Raw genomic sequence first — 22,006 nt, 5'->3', positions numbered from 1 at the left:
TTTTCTTCTAGGCCTAAAGCAAATAAGGCTAGTATTAATAATGCACACTATTTCAAATCTTGGTCAGTTTCTTTTTTTCCCCAAAGTGGATTGATATATATCATATACATGATATTCCCAATATGATTTTTGTCCATATTCTGGCAAACAAAAATGAATTAGATTTGTGTTCCTTTGATTAGAACTAGTAACTGTGCAGAGCCAAAAAGATGCCATTTAGAATTCTGAGTTGCTTCTTATTGTGTTGAGGACTCCAAAAGAAGCTGCTCAATTCATCTAATTCTCAGAAGACTATGAACAATTTATTCTCCAGAAGAATAAAAATTGGAGATCTCTCTGGAAGTTATATTCCGCTTTATAAAATGCATAATAATATTGTCTTTTGAAAACTTCAGCCACCTGAAGCCATCCAATCACTTTGATTGTGGCTACTAGAATTCCTGCCCAGCATGGTCATTACAAAGAAACTAGGTTGAGGAAGTCTAATGGCATTGCTCTAAAGAGTTTAAAGCAGGAAGCCTGCTATCATCTAAGATTATGCCATTACAATTCCCAGGAGCCTTTGCCAGCATACTGACTGGAATTCAAGTTTGCCTGATAAATATGATAGCCGCAAGTTTTCCACCCTTCCCCTGTAATTAAAAAAACTATGTTGAAAGATTATCTTAAATAAAATGGTTTAAAGTCAGATTTGTTTATTGATAGATCATATAATATTGATAAATGCAACTGACTGATGTTTTTATTAATTATTTGTACTAAACACAACATTAATCTATTCTTTTTATTGACCCATTTCAAATATTGGGCTATTTATCATTAGATCCGAAAGTTTCTTGTTCTAAAAGCAAGACAAGAAACTTGAAGGCAGGACAAGAAGCAACAGATGGAAACTAACCAAAGAGAGAAGCAACCTAGAACTAAGGAGAAACTTCCTGACAGTTAGAGCAATTAACCAGTGGAACAACCTGCCTCCAGAAGTTGTGAATGCTCCAATACTGGAAGTTTTTAAGAAGAGACTGGACAACCATTTGTTTGAAATAGTATAGGGTTTCCTGTCTGACCAGGGGGTTGGACTAGATGACCTCCCTTCCAACTCTGTTATTCTGTTATTCATCTGACTCAAAAGCTCACAAATGTAAATGAGGGGTCTCCTCCTTTAACTATCTAGATCAGACATGTCAAACTCGTGACGTCACATGACGTCGTGCAACATATAGGAGCTTTTTCGCCACTGCCGGCAATGGAGTGGGCGTGATTTCCTAATGACACGTCCGGCCCATGGGCTGGCAGTTTGACACCCCTGATCTAGATCATGTATACTAAAGGAGATTTATACTGCACATGATTCAGCTGAAATGTTCAGCAGTTCCATCTGAAAAGTTCACCATTAAAAAAACCCATATTAGCTATAAATAATAGTGAAAAAAAATTACTTGGATTTGTTGTTTTTTGTTTTCAAATCTCCTGAAAATGAATTTGGACAAACTGAGGGGGGAAAATCATCTATGAATAAAGGGATGAACTTTAAATTGATCTAATACTGATAATATGATTTCAGAATAACTTTACCTTAGTTTGCAAGACATGCTAAGCATTAGCTTTTGGTTGTTTTAGCTTGTCATATGACAGAAATTTAACAACTATAGCTTGTAAATTGTGATTTGTGCATAGTGCTATATGTGAACTCAACCATTTATGTCTACTAGTGGTCAAAAAATTAAAAATATTAATGAACATGGTTTTAAGCTTAATCTAGAAGTGGGTATGTAAAAAACTTTCATTCATATTTATAGAGGCAAGGCAAAGCAAGGCAAGGTAAGGCAAGGCATCTGTGCAGATTTTACTCCACTAGTTGTTATCAACCATAGGGGGAAATGATCATCTCTGTTTAGAAGCCCATGCTGTCTAATGACACTTACATGGTCATATGGCCAGGGCTTTTTTTCTCATAGAACGCTCAGAACAGAGTTCAGGCACCTTTTTTGGATAGAACCTTGTATAGTAGGAAAGGTGGGTTGTATGACATGTGTGAGTTCCGGCACCTTTTTCTTTCACAAAAAAAGCACTGCATATGGCCAACATATTGCAGAATGCTGTTTCCTCTCCCCAAAGTGGTACATTATTTATCTATTTGCATTTGCCTGCTTTCAAACTGCTAGGTAGGCAGAAGCTAGGCAGAGATGGACAATCACTGTGCTGTATGACACTTGAGTTTCAAAACTGGGCTGTCAGGTTTCCAGCCGAAAAGCCCAGTGTCTTAACAGATGAACCATCATGGCATCCTTTATACAGAGATAGATTCTGAACCTAATGTTTGAGATTATGCCTCTAGTTTTTAATAATAGGAAGTTTTGTGTATTTATTTGGAAGTTCTGTTTTCCATTTTTAGAAGAATTATTCATTGGTGTATATCTATGTATATGTGGGAGGATGACTATTACACAATAAAGAAGGACATAATGTACATTGTTAATATCTTCATGCTTTGTTTAAACTTTAGTTTGTACTATTCTAATTTAGAAGAAAATTTGAAAGGCCACTGTTTAATAATAAAACAGAAATGTTAATGGAGTATTTTCTTACAGCAAATATTCCTGATCTGCAGCATTAAAAAGTGAATGAATAAATTCTCCGTATATTTATATAGAATTGTGTTCGGTTACAAAAAGAATAATTACATCTTTAGGACCAATTCACCACCACCACCACCACCCAAAAAAAATCTTATGAATATGCATCAGTGAGAACTTAGTAATTTACTTCTTTCATCATTGTTTCAGAGACTTTAACAAATGAAATGTTGCAATTTTTTAATTGAGAGAGAGGGAAGAAAGGATGAGTTAGATGGAAGAAGATTAATATAGATAATTACAGAGTAACTTTATACCACTGAGACAAGTATCATTAATCTGGATTGCTTGAAAGATTAACTAAGAACACAAATTAATACACTGTGTCTCCTCCTTGCTATTTGCTTATCACAATCAAACAAGTCCTAAAATTCTAATGTATATTCAATTATTCAACTGTTTATATTATCATTCTATACAATTAAGCATAACATATTCTAAAGTATGGTTGTGTAGTGCCATCAATATATAGAGATAAGCTTTATGTAAGAACCCATTTCAACTAACCACCCAAGAAAGCAGAACTCTTGAAACTGGCATTGTCTCAAAAGGATACTTTTTATTAGGGGTCAGTGACAGTAGGGAAGTCAAGGTGAGATCTGAGGAAATGCCCACTGAAACGGTATAGTTAAACAAGCAATAGTCTTCCTCCCACCAAAGTCATAATGACCATTTGAAATACAGCCAGCCCACAGATGGTATGAAGAACGGGCAACTGGCACAGTTGGCACGCATCTCAAGGTCTTCTCCAGTTTCATTTCTTTGTAACCATCTCCCTGATAAGGGAGACACATTCCTTTCTCAAAGGGATGGAGGCAAGAAAGTAGAAAGCGAAAGTTGTCCCAAGCTAGTGCAAAGCTGCCTTTCCCACAACAGAATGGCAGGCCCCAAAAGTAGAATGCATATGAAGGGTAAAGAATAAGGGTTTGGGGACCTGACACTTTATTTTTTCATTCAGCTGCATGCAAAACAAGCAATGGTTCCTTCAATTAAAATGAACCTATGACAGGTTAATCCTTAGCACAAAGCTCATAGAATGGCTTTGGGAAAAGGCACTTATCCCTTGGAGAAATAGTAACTGTGTTGGATGCCTCCTTCATCCCTAGGCATCTGCTGTTGGTGGCAATAGAACTGCAGTAGAAAACACCAACAGGATAGTTTTTTGCTTGAAAATATGCATATACTAAGCATTGTGCCCTTATGTATGTATCTGTTGTGATTCCTTGCCAGTCAGTGGACTCGATAGCTGAGTCCGGGCAATCAGAGGAGAGGAGAGGCCTGCAGAGCCATCAGAGTCAGAGGAAGGCTGTGATGAGCTCCAGGGCTTACAATCTGACAAGCCTGGCCCCTCCACTCGTGCTCAGGCTGAGACCCAGCTATGCTGGGAAGCTGAGTCAGACTCTGGAAGACATCATAGACATTCGCAAACGCTGACAGACAATGAGAGTTGGACAGAGGGAGGCAAATGGGGCAGTTCCAAAGACAGAAGAGAAGGCATTAAGAAGCCATGCCTTGGGGCTGCATAATAAAAAGGAAAGTTGTAGGCAGTGCTGGTTGCTGAAGGCAACCGTTGTGAGGGAATCAAGTTTCCTGGAATCATGTTCTGTCTGGCTTGCCTGTGGACAATTCTCTGTTTGAATTGTGTTCTGTTTGCCTTTGGACAATTCTCCATTTGAATCGTATTTTGTTTGCCTTTGCTTTTGGGACAGTTTGCAGGTCTGTAAATAATAATAAAAGGGGTTTGTTTTCCTGCAGTTCCAGCCTACTTGTTAAAAGAGGGGTTTGTCCTTGTGAGTTAACAAGGACTCACATAGGCTGGGACAGAATAGTATTTACTTGTCCCTTAAAGAAATAGTAACTGTGTTGGATGCCTCCTTCAGCCAAAGGGCACCTGCTGGGTGAAGAGAGCAAGTGTAAATTATATCATATATTTCATTTTGTATGTGAGGAACAGATCTTGTTGATTTCTAGTGGTTGCTTATGTCTCCATCCCATTGGTCCTTAGTGATCTGCCTGTTTTCTGATGAATTTCATTAATTTTAGTATATTTTTATATTATAAAATTAATAGGGAAATTAGATCACTATTTATTATTTGGTGGCATATAATAATAAATAATAATTTTAAAAAGAATAACTTGGCAAATTATATTATAAATCAATCCTGCCTCCACTTTTAACTTCCTGACAGCCCTCCCAGGTAAAACCAGATGGAAACCTGACAAGATGAACTAATTCTATTTATTGTATGGCTAGATTAACAGAATCGTGCAAGTCAGAAATTGTTTCACTCAAATGAAGTTTAAAATATTCATATTAACACCCAACCAAAATCCCCAAACAGTTTGACAGTAATGAAGATAATGCCTTTATAATTCAGGATAACCACCTATGACTCAAAGGGCTGATTCTGTTTCCCATTTATTACAGAACCTGAAGAAAGATTTGTTCAACTTTCTGCCATTTATCCTTTATTTCCTCTTAGGATTTTTTTATCTATTGATAAAAAAGCTGCTAGAAGATGGATATAAGAATTTCACATCATTATTATTGATGCCTTGGCTATCTAAAGCTCCAGTCTATCCCATTTACCAAGAAACAAGTGTGACCAGGCAGAGAATTTTTCAGAAGCATAGAATGAAAATATAATTGGGAAACACTGGATATATCAATGAGATATTTATAAGGATGAATCTTCTTTTTATTGCATATTCTCACATTCCTTTTACTAGAAGCAAACAATGTTCGCAGTTTAAATTTGCAATGACAGGGCTTCCAGTTTTTGCATCTGCAACATATGGCCATGCGAGAGCAGTCCTCTGCTCCTCACAGCGTAGTTTCTTCCTGCTTGGGGGACCCTAGATGGGTTCGAAGTTGCCCCGGAAAGGTTACTGTGAAGGAGGGGGGGCCCCGTCGATCACGTAGCAATGGCAATCACTTCATTTGATCTGGGGAAAGCCCTCTGAACCTGACAGGATGAAGGCTAGCATGAGATCAGCATCTAGCCCAAGCTGCTTGAGAGCACAAACCTAAACATCGGTGAACAGCGTGCTTGGAATTGTTAAGAGTACTGATCTTTTTTCTTCTATCTACTATTTAAATCCTTGAAAAGATTCCCAAAGCAAGAAAACCTCCAGAAGTGAAGGGAGGGAACTATATCCCCATTCCATTACAGATAGAAGTCTGGACAAATCTAGGAACTAAAAAACTGTCAAGATTATACCCTAAAAATTTTCTGATAGTTATAAATATCTATAACAAAAATAACTTTTTGATTGAAGGAAAAACTGAAAAAAGAAATAACTGCTGACATCTAGTGGAGAATCAGAGAATAGAACACTAACAATAAGGACCCAGAGATTGGCAGAATGCCCAGAAACAAAGAAAAAGTTGTTCCTTTGAATTGCAAATAATCTTAAAGACAGCTGGGAACAAAGGAAGTGCCAGCTATAAGATTAAAAAGCATTTGAAAGGAAAGAAACAACCAAAAAAAAAACACCTGGACTGTTGCTTAACCCTAAGAATTTTTTATGGAAAAAAAACCCTTGGCTTTTTGGCTAATCTAGGAGAGGAGAATTTGCAGGAAGGATTTAAAGTGGCTTAATATATTAAATCTGTAATTGTGACTGACTGATAAATTGACTTTTGAATTAAAACATTGATGAAAGATCATTTGAAGGGGGGAGGCAACATGGATATCACATACGTTTCAAAAAAATGACAGGATGCTACATTCAATATTTTCTCCTGAAGGACTTAGCTTGGAAAATCAAGGGCCTACAGAAGCAATACTTCAAGGCAAGATAAATACTTTCCCAGAGGAAATATACATAATGTTAGGACAAATACAAATGACAATAGATTCAAACCACGATGAAATTCGAAACAACTTTGAGGATTTAAATAAACATATTTCTAAATCTACAATTAAAAGATACCCAGGAAATAACAACAAAGGAACAAACAAATCAGACAGCAGATTACAAACTAGAAGAGAATGATCAAATTGATGAAATAATAAAGGAAAAGAATTAGAATTTGCCTCCTTAAGTAACACCAGCTGCCTGCAATTAGTGCAGGTTCGAGTCCCACCAGGCTCAAGGTTGACTCAGCCTTCCATCCTTCCAAGGTAGGTAAAATGAGGACCCAGGTTGTTGGGGGCAATAAGCTGACTTTGTAATAATGCCGCTTGGGGGGGCCCCGAAAGCCCTAATAAGCAGGCATATACATAGAATGAAGGCTATTGCTAAGCACATTGATTTGTGCTTTAGATTGTAAGCCGCCCTGAGTCTTCGGAGAAGGGCGGGATATAAATGGGATTAAAAAAAAGGTTCTGATACAATAAGAAAAATGGAATTATTAGGAGAACTATTAAAGTTTGGGGGACAGAAAGAATTTATCTTATCTTTTGTATCCTCAACAACATTTGTAAAAATACAGGAACTGTTGGGTAAACAGATTAGATCAATTTGGAAAATTACTTGACAAAAGAAGATCAGAGACATATTCAAGAGATTTGACTTGCCCTCTACCAGATAGATTATTACGTGAATAAACATTTGTTTGAATATGGCTAAAAGAACAGAATTTCTAACACAAAGGGGCCTTATAACAAGAAGGATAATGAGATTTAAGTAATACAGTATGTTTTATAATATATTAAATGTTAAAATAGTAGGTTGATGTAACTTTTATTAATATATAAATAAAATATAAACTGATTAAAAAGGATGTTATATATAGATATTATAAGACAGATAAAAAGTATAGTATTTTTATAATGCATGACATAAAATATTGGAATGATGTACCTAAATGGGAAAATTTAGACAGTGAGATGACTAAAATGAAGAAATTATGACTGATAAGAATTGGATTGAATATAAGGGAATCTAAGCAAAGAAAAATTATAAAAATAGGATGTATGCTGAACTAATGAGATGATGGTTATGAGAATAATATAAGCTGGAAAAAATGTTATATAGAGAGATTATTATTATTTGTATAAATATTAAAAATGCCTGTACCTAATCATTTATATATTGAAAATATTAAGAACTATATTTTGGCTAAGGTTGAAAAAGGAAAATACAAATGGGAGAGGAAGATCAAAGAAATGTATTATTAATTAATATATTAGTTATGGAATTATCAAATTTAATCATTATTGACTGTTAATTAATTATTACTGTCCTTTTTTTTCTTGTTAAAATATAAACCAAGACAACACGCTGTACACCAGGCACTGGAGATTGTTATAGTTAAAAACCAATAAAATATCTATAAAAAAGTTACAATGATAGAAAAAATATACATTTTAAAAATAGCTCTTTTTTATTTATTTATTTATTTATTTTATTTTAATTCCATTTATATCCCGCCCTTCTCCGAAGACAGGGAGGCTTACAAGCTTAGCAGTAGCCTTCATTCTATGTATATGCCTGCTTATTACGGCTTTCACACACACCCCCAAGCGGCATTATTACAAAGTCAGCTTAATTGCCCCCAACAATCTGGGTCCTCATTTTACCTACCTCGGAAGGATGGAAGGCTGAGTCAACCTTTTAAACAAGTCATATCACCATAAATTTTCTAATTAGTTTAAAATACAAATCACCCTTTCCAGTGTCTTTAGTCTCTTTCTAAGGGCGTATATATATCACATGAAGTTGGTTCTGTCTTGTATTCATGTTGACTTCATTCTAAAGTGGTATAAACAAATACTGTCTACCATGCTGGTCCAGTGTGGGCTGATAGATGTATGTTTTTCAATTTCCCAGTATAGGATACATAGTGACTTGCTCAAAAGCTTCCATATACTATATATGATTTTATTAAAAGTTTTAAGAGCAAAATTAAAAATGAATACAAACTTATATTGCATACAATAAGGTAGAAAAAATAAAAAGAAAGATCTCAAAAAGACCAAAATTTACAAGACAAAAAAGAAAAATAGTAAAGCAAGAAAAAAGATACAAATAAGTGGGGTTCAAATCTTCTTTGTAGCAGTTATATATACAATTATAAATGTATTTCATATTCTATGATTGAATGAATTGATTACTTTCTTATTTCTATAATATTTCATATTTTTTCTGTTTTAAATTAAAAGTTTTTTAAGGATGTAGAATTGTAGATACTATCTTTTCTATAATATAAACAAAATCAATTTATCCATCTCAGCAAATTCCATTATCTTCATCTACTGTTCCTCCAGTGTAAATATTGCCAACTCTTTCCGTATGATTACATCAAAAATAAAAAACACATATATACAGAAACATTAGTTTTAAAAATTAAAAGTGTCTTTAATTTACACTGCTTTCCTGAATAATGTAAACTAAAGCAGGAAAAGCACAAAAGAAGGTATGGCCAATTGAAAAGAGAAGACAGATGGGGGGAAACTGATTAAACTTTCTTTTGGTGGGAAAAAATAGCAAAAAAAAATGTATTTAGACCTACATGTATATAAAATTACTTTTTCCAGCATCACAAAGACTGGTTTTTCAATCAAAATATTTTTACAATAATTCTTTATTTTCAAGAATATATGCTAATAATAATCTCAAAGGTGCTTTTTCAAAAGGCAACTATACTTTGTTTTTTTTATTGAAGATGTTTCGCTTCTCATCCAAGAAGATTCTTCAGTTCTGACAGTCAGAACAAAGTCCAGTTTCCTTTCGAAAAAGCACTTTTGTGGAAACCATGACCTGGATGACTGAGAATATCCATAGACATGCTAATTTATTTATTTATTTTTTATTAATGGGACTTATATCCCGCCCTATCTCCCGAAGGACTCAGGGCGGCTAACAACAATAACATATAACAGAAATTAAGATAAAATTAAAATTAAAGTCATCTGTGCAATAAATTAAAATTAAAAATTAAAAATAAATTAAAAATTGTAAACATAATTAAAATGCCTGTCAGTCCAGGTCAGCCAGGTGGAAAAGGAGTGTTTTGAGGCCGCGGCGAAAGGACCGGAGATCTTGGGTCATCCGAAGCTCAGGGGGGAGCTGATTCCATAGGACTGGCGCTCCCACAGAGAAGGCCCTTCCCCTGGGGTTCGCCAGCCGACATTGTCTAGCCGACGGTACCCTAATGATAAAATAGAGTCAACAACGCTTTCTAAATTTTATCATAGAAACATATGTGAAGTCATGGCAGGTGAGTTTATGGCAGCATCATTCATTCCTAGTCTCCAAAAGCAGTTGCTGGCCCTGAGTGGAGATGGGGTTACCTGGCAGAGCAGATAAGGCCTAATTTGAGATATACTTTCCCCACACCTCAAAAATTGCGATTCTGCATGGAAACACTGCAGATTTCAAAAGTCCCCAAAGGTGCATCTTCCTAAAAATGGGGAAAATCATCTTAGAAAATATAATTGTTTATTATTTCTTGTGCATTTAACTGGAAACTCCAGAGCCTATTTGCAAAACCTCATGAAGATGGGGAAAATACATGTTTCTTTGTACTCAGCCACTTTCACATTAGAGATTTCATTTATAAGCTTATGCATACCTGTATTTGTGCATAGCATACACCCATATGTTTATTTGTAAGTGTGTTAGTCCTGCTATTTAAAAAAAATACTCTAAACAAAACAAGAAGATGTTTAAAGAATCATAGTTACATTCAAATTAAATTTTCATTGCTTTTGTTTTATATGTGTTTATTTCAAAAAGCTACCTGGGACTCATAATCTGATGTGGTGCTAATAATTTGAAGTGGCATGAGAAATAGCATATTAAGCATTGTGATCATTATCAAAAATGGCATATTCAAATTTAATACACAGCAAAAGAAGTGGTGGAAATCAACTGGCTGATAGGGATAAAACAGCTTTTTTCCAACTTACTGTACATAAAGGCAATAGTGTTAACTTCACAAGTTAATAAAAGGAACAAAGTGAAAATGCAAAATATGACATTTCAATAACTTTGCAGCAAGCTGCCATCCAAAATGAATTTATTATTAACTCTAACTTTAAAATATATTTTTACTAAATATCAATATCAACTGAAGTATTATTCATTTTAGACCTACTTTTGATAAAGTGGTTAGAGGCATCAGACTTAAAAGCAGCAAACCAAGTTTTAGTTCTGTCTTGGGGTTAAAGTCAGGTGAGTGACTTTGGACCAATCATTCAGTCTTGTCTTAAGAAAAAGGTAATGGCAAAATACTTCTGAAATGTTGTCAAGAAAACTGCCTGGACTTGTCTAGGTGGTCACCAGGAGTCAAGACTGACTCAAAGGAAGAAGGGTGGCAAAAGCATCTCGGAAGGAAACCTCCTGGGTTTTGGGGAGAGTAAAAGTAAAGTAAGGAAAGACTGCATTTAGTCTTGCAAGATTGATATTAGCCGTGCAAAGCAGCCCAGTCAAAAAGCACAAACAGGTGTACTAGCTCTAACTCTACTGTAACATTATATTAACAGAGTCTTTTTTTTTATTGAAAAGTTTTAAAATACAGTTTTCCTTTAAGAATCCCCCCTTCCCCCTCCCTCCTCCCTCCTCCCTACCTCCCCCCCTCCCCCCCTCCCCCCCCTGACTTCCCAGAGCTAAATACAAGGTATATATATAAAAAGCAATCATAAATAATCATATACTAACAATTATAAACTCTAAAATCCATCACTCTCTAGCTTATATAAGATAAAACAAATAATAATAATATTGAATATATATATATAAAAAAAACTAAGATAATAAAGAAAAAAAAGAACGAAAGAAGACTTATTCAAATGCTACATAAAACTTCTTAACCCTATACTTGTTCTGGATAAAATCAATCCATTTTCTCCATTCCATAATATAGCGTTCTTGCGAATGATCTTTCAAATAGGCCGAAATCTTCGCCATCTCTGCCAGGTCGGAAACCTTTAAAGTCCACTCCTCTATGGTCGGCAGTTCCTCTTTCTTCCAGTATTGGCCTATCAAAAGTCTTGCCGCCGTAATTAAATTCAACATCAACTTGGTGTCCACAACTGTGGCATCTGTAATTATTCCCAACAAAAAAAATTGCGGACAAATCTTTAACCTCTGTTTAAAAATCTTCTGCATATTCCACCAGACTTTTATCCAAAAAGCCTTAACCTTTTTACAAGTCCACCATATGTGAAAATATGTTGCATCTTCATCACCGCACCTCCAACATTTAGGCTGATAATTCGGATACATACTTGCAAGCTTTTTGGGATCTAAATGCCATCTATAAAACATTTTGTAAAAATTCTCTCTTAAATTTTGAGCTTTTGTAAATTTTACGTTCCTCACCCAAATCTTTTCCCACGTGTCCATTGTAATGACTTCCTGGATATTTTGGGCCCATTTTATCATACAATCCTTAACAAGCTCTATATTAACAGAGTCTTGAACGTCTGAAGGGATCAACTATCCAACACTTTGATATCTTCATTGTCAATTCTAAGCCTGGATGTTCTACTAGTTGCCATTGGTTTGGTATTCTTTATATTTAGCTTTAGTCCCATTTTTTTCACTGTGCCCTATGCTTTTTGTACTGGGACTTACAGGTCTTTGAATTTTTCAATTACCATAGCAGTGTTGTCAGCATAGTGTAAAATATTTTGGTTTCTTCCTCTAATTTTAAAACTATATCCACCTTTTTCCAATCCAGCTTCCCTTAATAGTCAGCACTTTGGGAGATTATGCAGCCTTATCACATTCCTTGGCCAATCTGGATCCAGTCTGTTTCACTGTAGTCTGTCCATACTGTGGTTTCCTGACCTACGTATAATTTTCTCACAAGGACAATAAGAGATTCTGGGATTCCCATTTTTTCTGAGCACTTTCCACAACTTAACATGATCAAGACAATCAAAGGCCTTTGTACAATCAATGAAACAAATACTTTTTTTTGTATCCTTGAGATGGATGTACTATAGAACTAATGTTTGAATTTGTTCCCTGGTTTAGAGATACTAATAAATCTTGATGCTATCCAGATGGACTAGAAAACAAACTCAGTATTCCTAGCCAGCACGGCCAACCACATGTGGTTGTAGCAGTTTCGTTAGTTTACAATTAATAGGATATTTTTTCTAGTTTTTTCTAATATTTCCATGGTTTCCGAGAATGGGAATAAGTCATATAGAGAATTAAAAAGATGAAAAGGAAATTTAAAAAAAAATTTAAGTTTAATTCTATCCTGTAAATGAAACAGGAATTCACACTGGAGTGCTCCTGTTTGTGATAAAGTATCTATGTCAAGTCAAAGAGCAGAGGAATAAAAAAATACTGACTAAAAGTTCCAATACTTGCCCCGAGGCTAGTATAACAGCTTATTTAAACAATTCTAAATTTAACTAGCTCACTATAAAAGGAAAAACCCAAATCATAGCATGTCAAACATTTGTCACAAACATTAATTTAAATTTTAAATTACCCTAAAGAGCGAAGTATATAAATAACCTTGTTGACCTACTTTTATGTTTCAATATTTAGGGGATATAAAAGGAAACATTAGCTTAGAAAACACAGGCCTATTTTCTTTTCAGAACCATGTTTCATAAAAGCCTTTTCTGGCCACAATTTCCTTTTAGAAGTGATTTTCCACTTATATAGTCAGCGACTGATCTGCAGAAAATAAGGCATGATAGAAATCTATTTTAATGCACTGTTTGCCAAAGATAATCATTTTGGAACAATTTTGCTTATAGGCAATTTTTTCATTACTTCTTACCTGAGGAAATAATGTTTTTCTTGATCCTGATTCCCAGTTGGCAGTACAGTCCCTCCATCCTTTCCTGAATATAAGAACAAATGATATTGTCTTCCATCCAATTCCTTCATGGCCATGGTTTGCAACTTCATTTTTAAAAAATACTGTTTAACATTCTGAGTTTTGCCTAGCATGTTTCATTCCACAGGGATGGTCTCTTCCTCCCAATTAATGGTCACTACCCTGTACAGCTTTTATATCTTGGGCTGTTAGATCTGAAGTTAGGCCCTTGGTTTATTTAATATTTATTTGTTTATATCCCATCTTTATTATTTTTTACAAATAAGTCAAGATATTGAACATATTCAACATGCTTTCTTTGGGCTGGGAGACAGTGATTGGCCCAAGGCCACCAAGCCAGCTTTCATGCTAACACGGGTCTCTTTCTTTCTAGCTTGGTACCTTACCCACTAGCCCAAACAGCTCCGTTCTCACCTGCTCATAAGATTCCTCTTTTTAAAAATTTCTTCTAGCTAGTTCATCCAACATCAAGTTATAAAGAACCAGGAGTCCAGAAAATTCTATAGTCATATTGTTTTTCCTATTCTTCTGCCAGTTTACTATGGAGGGCAAGCCTTGCAGTGGCCAACAGAAGATCTTCCATCCCTTATATTTATCTCCCCTGGGATTTTAAGGCAGCCTGCAGAGTGTATATCAGTGGTGGTGACCCTTTGATAGCTGAATGCAACAAAATTTAATTTTAATATATGCCGATTAGTGTACATTCAAAGTGACAATAAAGTTATTATTCTATTCTATTCTTCTATTCTGTTGTGCCACACACGGTTTCTAATTATAAAAAGGAAATGCTGAGTAGCAGAGTGGGGATGTGTACACTGTTTTGGCAGATTTGTGTTGTGCAAAAGAATAAAAAGGAAGGAGTTACAGTGGGCTTCATCAAATCAGCAGCTTAAAGGAAAAGCAGAGCCCAGCATTTACCACTCTAGCAGCAACACTGAGAAGCCCTACAACCGATCGGCAGCTGGTAATGCTCCTTCCTTTTCTCAACTCAGCAAAGAGTAACAACCTGCCAAGCCAATGTTTAGCAGCAGTTTAGAACAGCAGAAGAATGACAGCAACAGAAGCCCACCTGAGGGTGGCTGGATGAGAGTTGAAGACTAGTGTAAGCTCAACAAAAAAGAGTAGAGAATTTAGGAATAAAAAATGTGCATAGATGTTATAGATGTAAGACAGCATTTGTTGTTGTTGTTAGTTGCGAAGTCGTGTCCAACCCATCGCGACCCCATGCACAACGTTCCTCCAGGCCTTCCTGTCCTCTACCATATTCTGGAGTCCATTTAAACTCACGTCTACTGCTTCAGTGACTCCATCCAGCCACCTCATTCTCTGTCATCCCCTTCTTCTATTGCCCTCAATCTTTCCCAGCATTAGGCTCTTCTCCAGTGAGTCCTTCCTTCTCACTACGTGGCCAAAGTATTTGAGTTTCAACTTCAGGATCTGGTCTTCTAAAGAGCAGTCAGGGTTGATCTCTTCTAGGATTGACCGGTTTGAATGCCTTGCAGTCCAAGGGACCTGCAGGTGTCTTCTCCAGCACCATAGTTCAAAGGCTTCAATTCTTTGGTGCTCAGCCTTTCTTATGGTCCAACTTTCACAGCCATACATTGCAACCGGGAAGGCCATAGCCTTGACTATATGCACTTTTGTTGGCAGGGTGATGTCTCTGCTTTTTAGTGTGCTGTCTAGATTTGCCATGGCTTTCCTCCATGCTCCAAAAGGAGCAAGCGTCTTTTAATTTCTTGGCTGCAGTCCCTGTCTGCGGTGATCTTGGAGCCCAGGAAAATAACATCTGTCACTACCTCCATTTCTTCCCCATCTATTTGCCAGAAATTGAGAGGGCCGGATGCCATGATCTTGGTTTTATTAATGTTAAGTTTCAACCCAACTTTTGCATTCTCTTTCTTCACCCGCAACAAGAGGCTCTTTAGTTCCTCTTCACTTTCTGCCATTAGAGTGGTATCATCTGCATATCTTAGGTTGTTGATATTTCTCCTGGCAATCTTAATTCCAACTTTTGATTCATCTAGCCCTGCCTTTCTCATGATGTGCTCTGCATATAGGTTAAATAGGCAGAACGACAGTATACAGCCTTGCCGGACTCCTTTCCCAATTTTGAACCAATCAGTGGTTCCATGTCCAGTTCTCACTGTTGCTTCTTGACCCGCATATAGGTTTCTCAAGAGACAAATAAGATGGTCTGGTACGCCCATCTCTTTAAGAACCTGCCCCAGTTTGTTGTGGTCCACACAATCAAATGCTTTAGCATAGTCAATGAAGCAGAAGTACCGTATTTTTCGGACCATAAGACACACTTTTTCCCAAAAAAAAGTGGGGGGGAAACGAGGTGCATCTTATGGTCCGAAGGTAAGCGAAAACTCTTGTCTCCCGTTCAGTCAACGCCGTCCATCAGCTCCATTGGAGAGATGTGATTGAATGAAGATGCAGAATTCTCCGCCCCTCCCCACGCATGCCCATTTTCTTCCTTTTACTTCGCTGCTAAAGAAATAGTTTTTGCTAAACTAAACCTCATAGGCCAAATCCCAATAATTCTCCGGTTTCGTATTGCTGGCGACTTGCCCCAGCAAAGCCGTGAGGAGTTGTCCCTGCAGGTTTCTCGGTGAAGTTTATCAGAAGTGATTTCCCATTTGCAAGAGTAATAATTGTTTGAAATTGCTTTGGCATCTTAGAAAACCTATTCAGGGAAAAGAAACTATTGGTACCTTAAATTTTGGCCAGCAGCTGAAGTGCGTTCAAAACCCCTGCAAGAAAGCAGCTTCTCATTTATTTTTATTTATTTTATTTTATTAAATTTATATACCGCTACTAGTACTAGCCCTCTGCTCTTCCCCAGTAGCATATTGGACGCCTTCTGACCTGAGGGGCTCATCTTCCAGCATCATATCATTTTGCCTTTTGGTACTGTCCATAGGGTTTTCATGGCAAAGATACTGGAGTGGGTTGCCATTTCTTTCTCCAGTGGATCACATTTTGTCAGAACTCTCTGCTATGACCTGTCCATCTTGGGTGGCCCTGCACGGCATAGCTCATAGCTTCATTGAATTATGCAAGCCCCTTCACCACCACAAGGCAGTAATCCATGAAGGGGATGAAGCAACATAGGCTTACTAAAAGGGGCAATAGAAAATAAGTAACCTTTTTATTATTTTAATAAAAGTCTCCTTTAAAAAGTACAAGGATAAAAAAAAACCAGTCTGTTTATTGCTGGTCTGTACTATTTCCCAAAATAATCCCTTCACATATACCTCAAGTATTATTTAATAATTTAAAATGCATGCACAATAAAACCAATGATATATCCACTGTTTCTTGCAAATGTGACCACTGAATATTTATGTAGTATGTTGGATAAATACAGATATTAAAATATTTATTAAATAAATAATTAAGCCATTCTATTGTGGGAACCACAACAAATACTTCTTTGTGCTTTGTGGTTTCTGAATTTTGCTCTTTCAATATTAATTATCTTTTTCTGTGAGTTGTGTTATGAAAAGAAAATAAAATTTTCAGAGTTGTGCAGACTTCAAAATTCAGAAGGTTTCATGAAACAATTGTTCCTATTAATGAAGCAGCCTGCTTTAATGACTTCACTCATGAAACTTAATGTGGTTCCTAAAAGTCACTTTTTAAGGCTATATTTTTAATAATGCAATTAGCAATGTAAACCATAAAAGCAACATTCCAACTGGATTTACACATAATAATATGACTTCTTTGGTTCTGTTTTTCAAATTGTGGGATCTCAGCCTTATACCTCGGAGTTTAAGTTAAGTATTAAGTTTATAGATCAATATTATTGTGGTTAAACAAATCATAACTAAGTACTAAAGAGATTAATACAATCAATGAACTAAGCCATTACCACTGTCTTACACTCAGTTTATTATTCTCTTCCATGTCTGTTACTGTATCTGGATTTTTTTAAAAAAAGTTTTATTATTTTTTAAGAATTACAACCTTTGGAGCTTAGTAAACAACATGTTGTCTGGGTTCACATATTTAACACTGACTTCTTCAAAATAAGTCTATTCAGTACTGCACAATCCAGTATTTTTTCCCTGATCCTCCTTTCTTCCCCATATTTTTTCCACTTTCCCCTCATTACACAATTAAAATTCTTGGTACTATTGATATATACAGAGTTAGATATAAACATCTTCATCATATTTTGCTAATATTATACAAAATAACAATAATATCAATTCATAAATCAATGTCCTGTTTTTGTGCTCTTGTTAATGTTTAATTTCCCATCAATATTTAAAGTATCTTTGTCAGTTATGATTTTCTTAATATTAATTACATTTATGTAGCTAAAAAAATTTCATACCAATCCTCTTATTTTCATATTTGCCATATCAAAAGAAGAGAAAAAAATGCTATTTTCATTCTAAATCATATCTTTCATTATAAGAGTCTAATTATATCATCCATTTTTTTAACCATATTCAAACAAGTACTTAAACATATAATGCTTCCTCTAATAGGTCAAATCTTCTATTTTTTAAATCTAACTGTTGTTTTCTTTCTTTGCCAAGTAGTTTCCAAGCCAAGGCCATTAAATCACCCAGGAATTTTCTTTCTATTTTTATGAAGGTTGCTTAGCATGAGAAAGGCAATTTCCACCTTCCTTCTCCCTCAATTTCTCCCCTTATTATTTGTTTCCCAAATTGTAACATTTCCCCTGACAGCTCTATGTTCTATTCCCCAAAATCTTCTTCCTTGTTATCAGGTGCATCTTGCAAGCTTAAAGGATCTTTTGCAATTTCATTGTAATGGGTAAGTTGCTGTATTTTATTTCTGTATAATAGTTTGTATTTCCCTTCTTTCATCTTTTCCACTTATGGGTCCATTTCCTCAGCTTCATTTTATGGTCTCAGGTTTGTTTGTTCATACTTTGTAGTCGTTGTCTGGGAACTTTCTAGTTGTAGATTTAATTTGGAGATTTGCTCATTTATATTATCTAAATTATTTTTAGTCTCATTGTGGTTTCTTTTTATGTCCTCTTTGTATACAACAATTATTTGGTGAAATAGTTATAGCATAAAGTATATTTCCTACTGAAAGGTATTTATTTCTTCTTGAGGTATCATTCCTGGAGATAATATCACCAATCTCAGTAAGAATAGAACAAAACTTCCTCTAGCTTTCTGGCCTTTATAATCCAATAGATTTTAGAGTACAGGTCCAGTCCCAAAAGCAATATTTTATAATGATCCTTTGTCTCAGGCATCCAAAAATTGTCAGTCAGGCAAGGTTATAATCCACAATGTTCAAAATGTTCAAAGCGTTCAACCTCCCTGAAAACAGCTCAAAAGTCTCTCCCAGCCAGATGTAATCAAAGGTCAAGTTTTTCTTTTTCTTCCACTAGCTCTTGAGAGTAAAAGTTCAAGCTCAGTGGGTGTTTATAATCCAACAAGTTCAGGGTGATAAGTATGCCAAAATATTTTCCTTTCTTGCCAGTGTTCTCCCTTATGCTAAGAATCACCAAGTAGGCAGGAAGCTAGTTATAGTGCTGTATTTAGATATACCACTAGATGTCATTCAGAATCCATTTTCCATTCTTAAAACAAAGGATTGGTTTTTTATATTTCACTTCAATGGTTTTTTTCAAAAAGAAAATCTTAACAATTATCTCAGTTCTCAAATTTCACAATGTAGTTTTATATTACTTCCATTTCGACATTCTGTATTTCTGTCCCCTATAGAAATTAAAAAGCTGCTTCCATTCACATTTGGAGGTTTTAAGCTTCTTGGGAGCCTTTCCCAGGAAATGTAATTGTAAAATAGTAAAGAAAGGATCAATATTCTCACCCAGCTCCAAACATGCTGTTTATGATGTGTTAATTGGTGGTTTTGTTCTTCAGTTGTCAGCAGCAAATGGCTGGCCACGGGAATGTAGCCAGTCTTTCCCATGTCGGTTTGGAGGACTTTTCTTGGATTGAACAGAAACACCACTATCTCTCCATGATCAACGAGACACCCCTGCTTCTCATCGCCTCTTCAGGGCGACTTTAGGCCCAGTTAGGGCCTCCAGCAGGGGGAAATCAGGTACAAAAGGCAGAGCCCTGCCTTCCTGCATCCATCTCACAGTGATGCAAAACTGGAAGTTCTGTTACTGTATCTGGATGATATTGCTTGTATAAAGGCCACTTGCCAAGTATATATCACTAAGCATATTAGTACCTTCCACATTTAAAAATGACCTCATATTACTGAGCCAGAGGCACTGTAATTTGCTTATGTTGATTATGTTTTCAGTGAATAAATATGTTTATTCCATTTAACATCTGATATAAATAAATGACATTTTCTCCTGATTTGTTTCACTTTTAAATCAAGTATTGGAATAAACAGTCTTTTGCTCGGAGGGGAGAAATAGTTTCTGACTGTAAGATGCTGGTGAAGTCATTCTGCCATATGAAACTCAAAATACTTCTCAACAGTCTTCACAAAAGAATGTACAATGATAAACCAAATAACTATATCACTTTCACCATAGCCCAAAACTATGGCCTGAATGACAAGACTTCATTTCTTCTGTTATAACAATGCCTTTCAATATCAGTAAATTAAAAAGTACATCAGTAAATTAAAAAGACTCTATTGACACAATAGCTCTGGTGAACAGGTAGACAAGTCTGTGTCCTGCTGATGTTTTTGAATTTTACTCCCAGCAGCCTAACCAATTGTGAGTTATCATTCAAAATTTTCCCAACTTGACTGCCTTCCAGATATGGAAAACTGCAGGATTTTTCAGCCAGCATGGCCTTTCACAACTCTGACTACACAACTCATATTTAAAGAATGGCCCTTACAAGTTGGCAAAGACTGACAATGTGGGTATAACAAAGAGCTTATTTCTGCAATAATATACTGAAGATAAATGCCATCAATAAATATTTAAACAAGCTGTTAATTTTCTCAAGATCAGATATTTATGCTTCCAATAACTGACCTAAAACAAAAGCCACCTGGTTTTGGATGAAATAGCATGCCCTACTAAGCCTTTACATTCAAAGGGTTCCTGTAGCTGACCTACTGTCCAGAATTAACTATTGTGAGCAATGACTATATGATTGACATGTTTACTTTGCAATCTGCCAGATTTCTCCAAGACAGACTGCAATCATTAGGTATCATTCCTGCCCCACTGATGTGCTTAATTTTCTACATAATTTATTTATATTACTTTATTGTGTTTGATTTTTCTTCCTTTTTACTGCATAACATTTTATTCTCATCAACACACACATACATGTGCTTTTCTGTTCTATCTATACAAGTACATTCCATGATTTCTTTAGCCAATCCACATATACTCCCATTTCTCATGAATGCAGTACAACTCCTAAATCCATTTTTCAGTCATATGCACTAGCAGAAGATAGAATAATAGCAATATGGCCTATTAAAACCATTTCCCCAAATTACTAAATGCAGTATACTTTTATTCCATATGAAGGATGATGGGAAAGGAGGAAGAATCTGGCTTGTTAGACAGCCATTTGTCTACTGCTAAATTTTCTTTCAGTATATAATTATTTGTAATGGTTTGTCACAATATATACTGTGATCATTTACCTAGGAATGCACAGCAGTAGTTTTAGAAACATATATTTCTATGTAGTTAGAAATAAGCTTCTACACTTTAATGTGTTTTATTTTAAAGCATGATTTCAAAGACAGGATCTAATTACATCATTTTAATTTTATCAAAATTATAGCTAAAATTTACAATTCTCACTTCTGTCTTAAATTAGGATGCTCTTCTATTCACTGACGATTATATAATTATCAAATGAATACAAACAAATGTCCAGGATATTATTTACATAACCAGCTGTGCTGCTTTTTAAAAAATTATAAACAAACAACAATCCCTGTAATAAAGCTGATTGTTTCATTAATTTGTAAAAAAGATTTGCATATCATTTCCCATTAAAAAAGCCCAGAGTACATTACAGTGTTTTATGTATTCTCTCCAAGTAGATACCTTCCTATAGCAAGAAATGTACTGTAGTATTTGTGACAAATCCAGTTACAATACATGCTACAGAACAACCAGAGGTTGCAGGAATCAACTTCTAGCAAAGGATTCATTATCCTCCAGCCATTCTCCAGCAAGAACTATTTTTTCAATGAATGAACCTTTATTGTCAAAGTACAACCATGTATACATTGAGATTGGCTGAGCCTCCCTTTGTGCTCCCACCACAATTCACAGTGACAACAAACCCACCATCTTGTTACACCATGTGAGCTAATTGCACAACACACCAGCCTCGCAAGTCAATCATACATAAAATTATAAAATTATTTCCCGTTCAAGAGCCTGACAGCCCATGGATAAAAGCTGTTCTTCAGCCTGTTGGTACAGCTGGCTATATGAAATATGAAAACATAGTTTAAAAATTGCAAATTATGCTTTGCATTCATTCAGGGGTGCTGAGAACTACCCAAATCTGATTACCTTTCTTAAATCACTTAAGCCTGGCTTTTCTTTCAAGCCTTTTAAGCCTAATATTGTATGGATTGCCTTTTAGTTATATGCTGTTGGTATTATTTTCATTAGATGTATCTTCTTGCTTTGAC

This window comes from Vipera berus (genome assembly GCF_964194415.1).
Source record: "Vipera berus genome assembly, chromosome: Z".
Classification (NCBI taxonomy): domain Eukaryota; kingdom Metazoa; phylum Chordata; class Lepidosauria; order Squamata; family Viperidae; genus Vipera; species Vipera berus.
Note: the sequence above shows the minus strand (reverse complement) of the source record.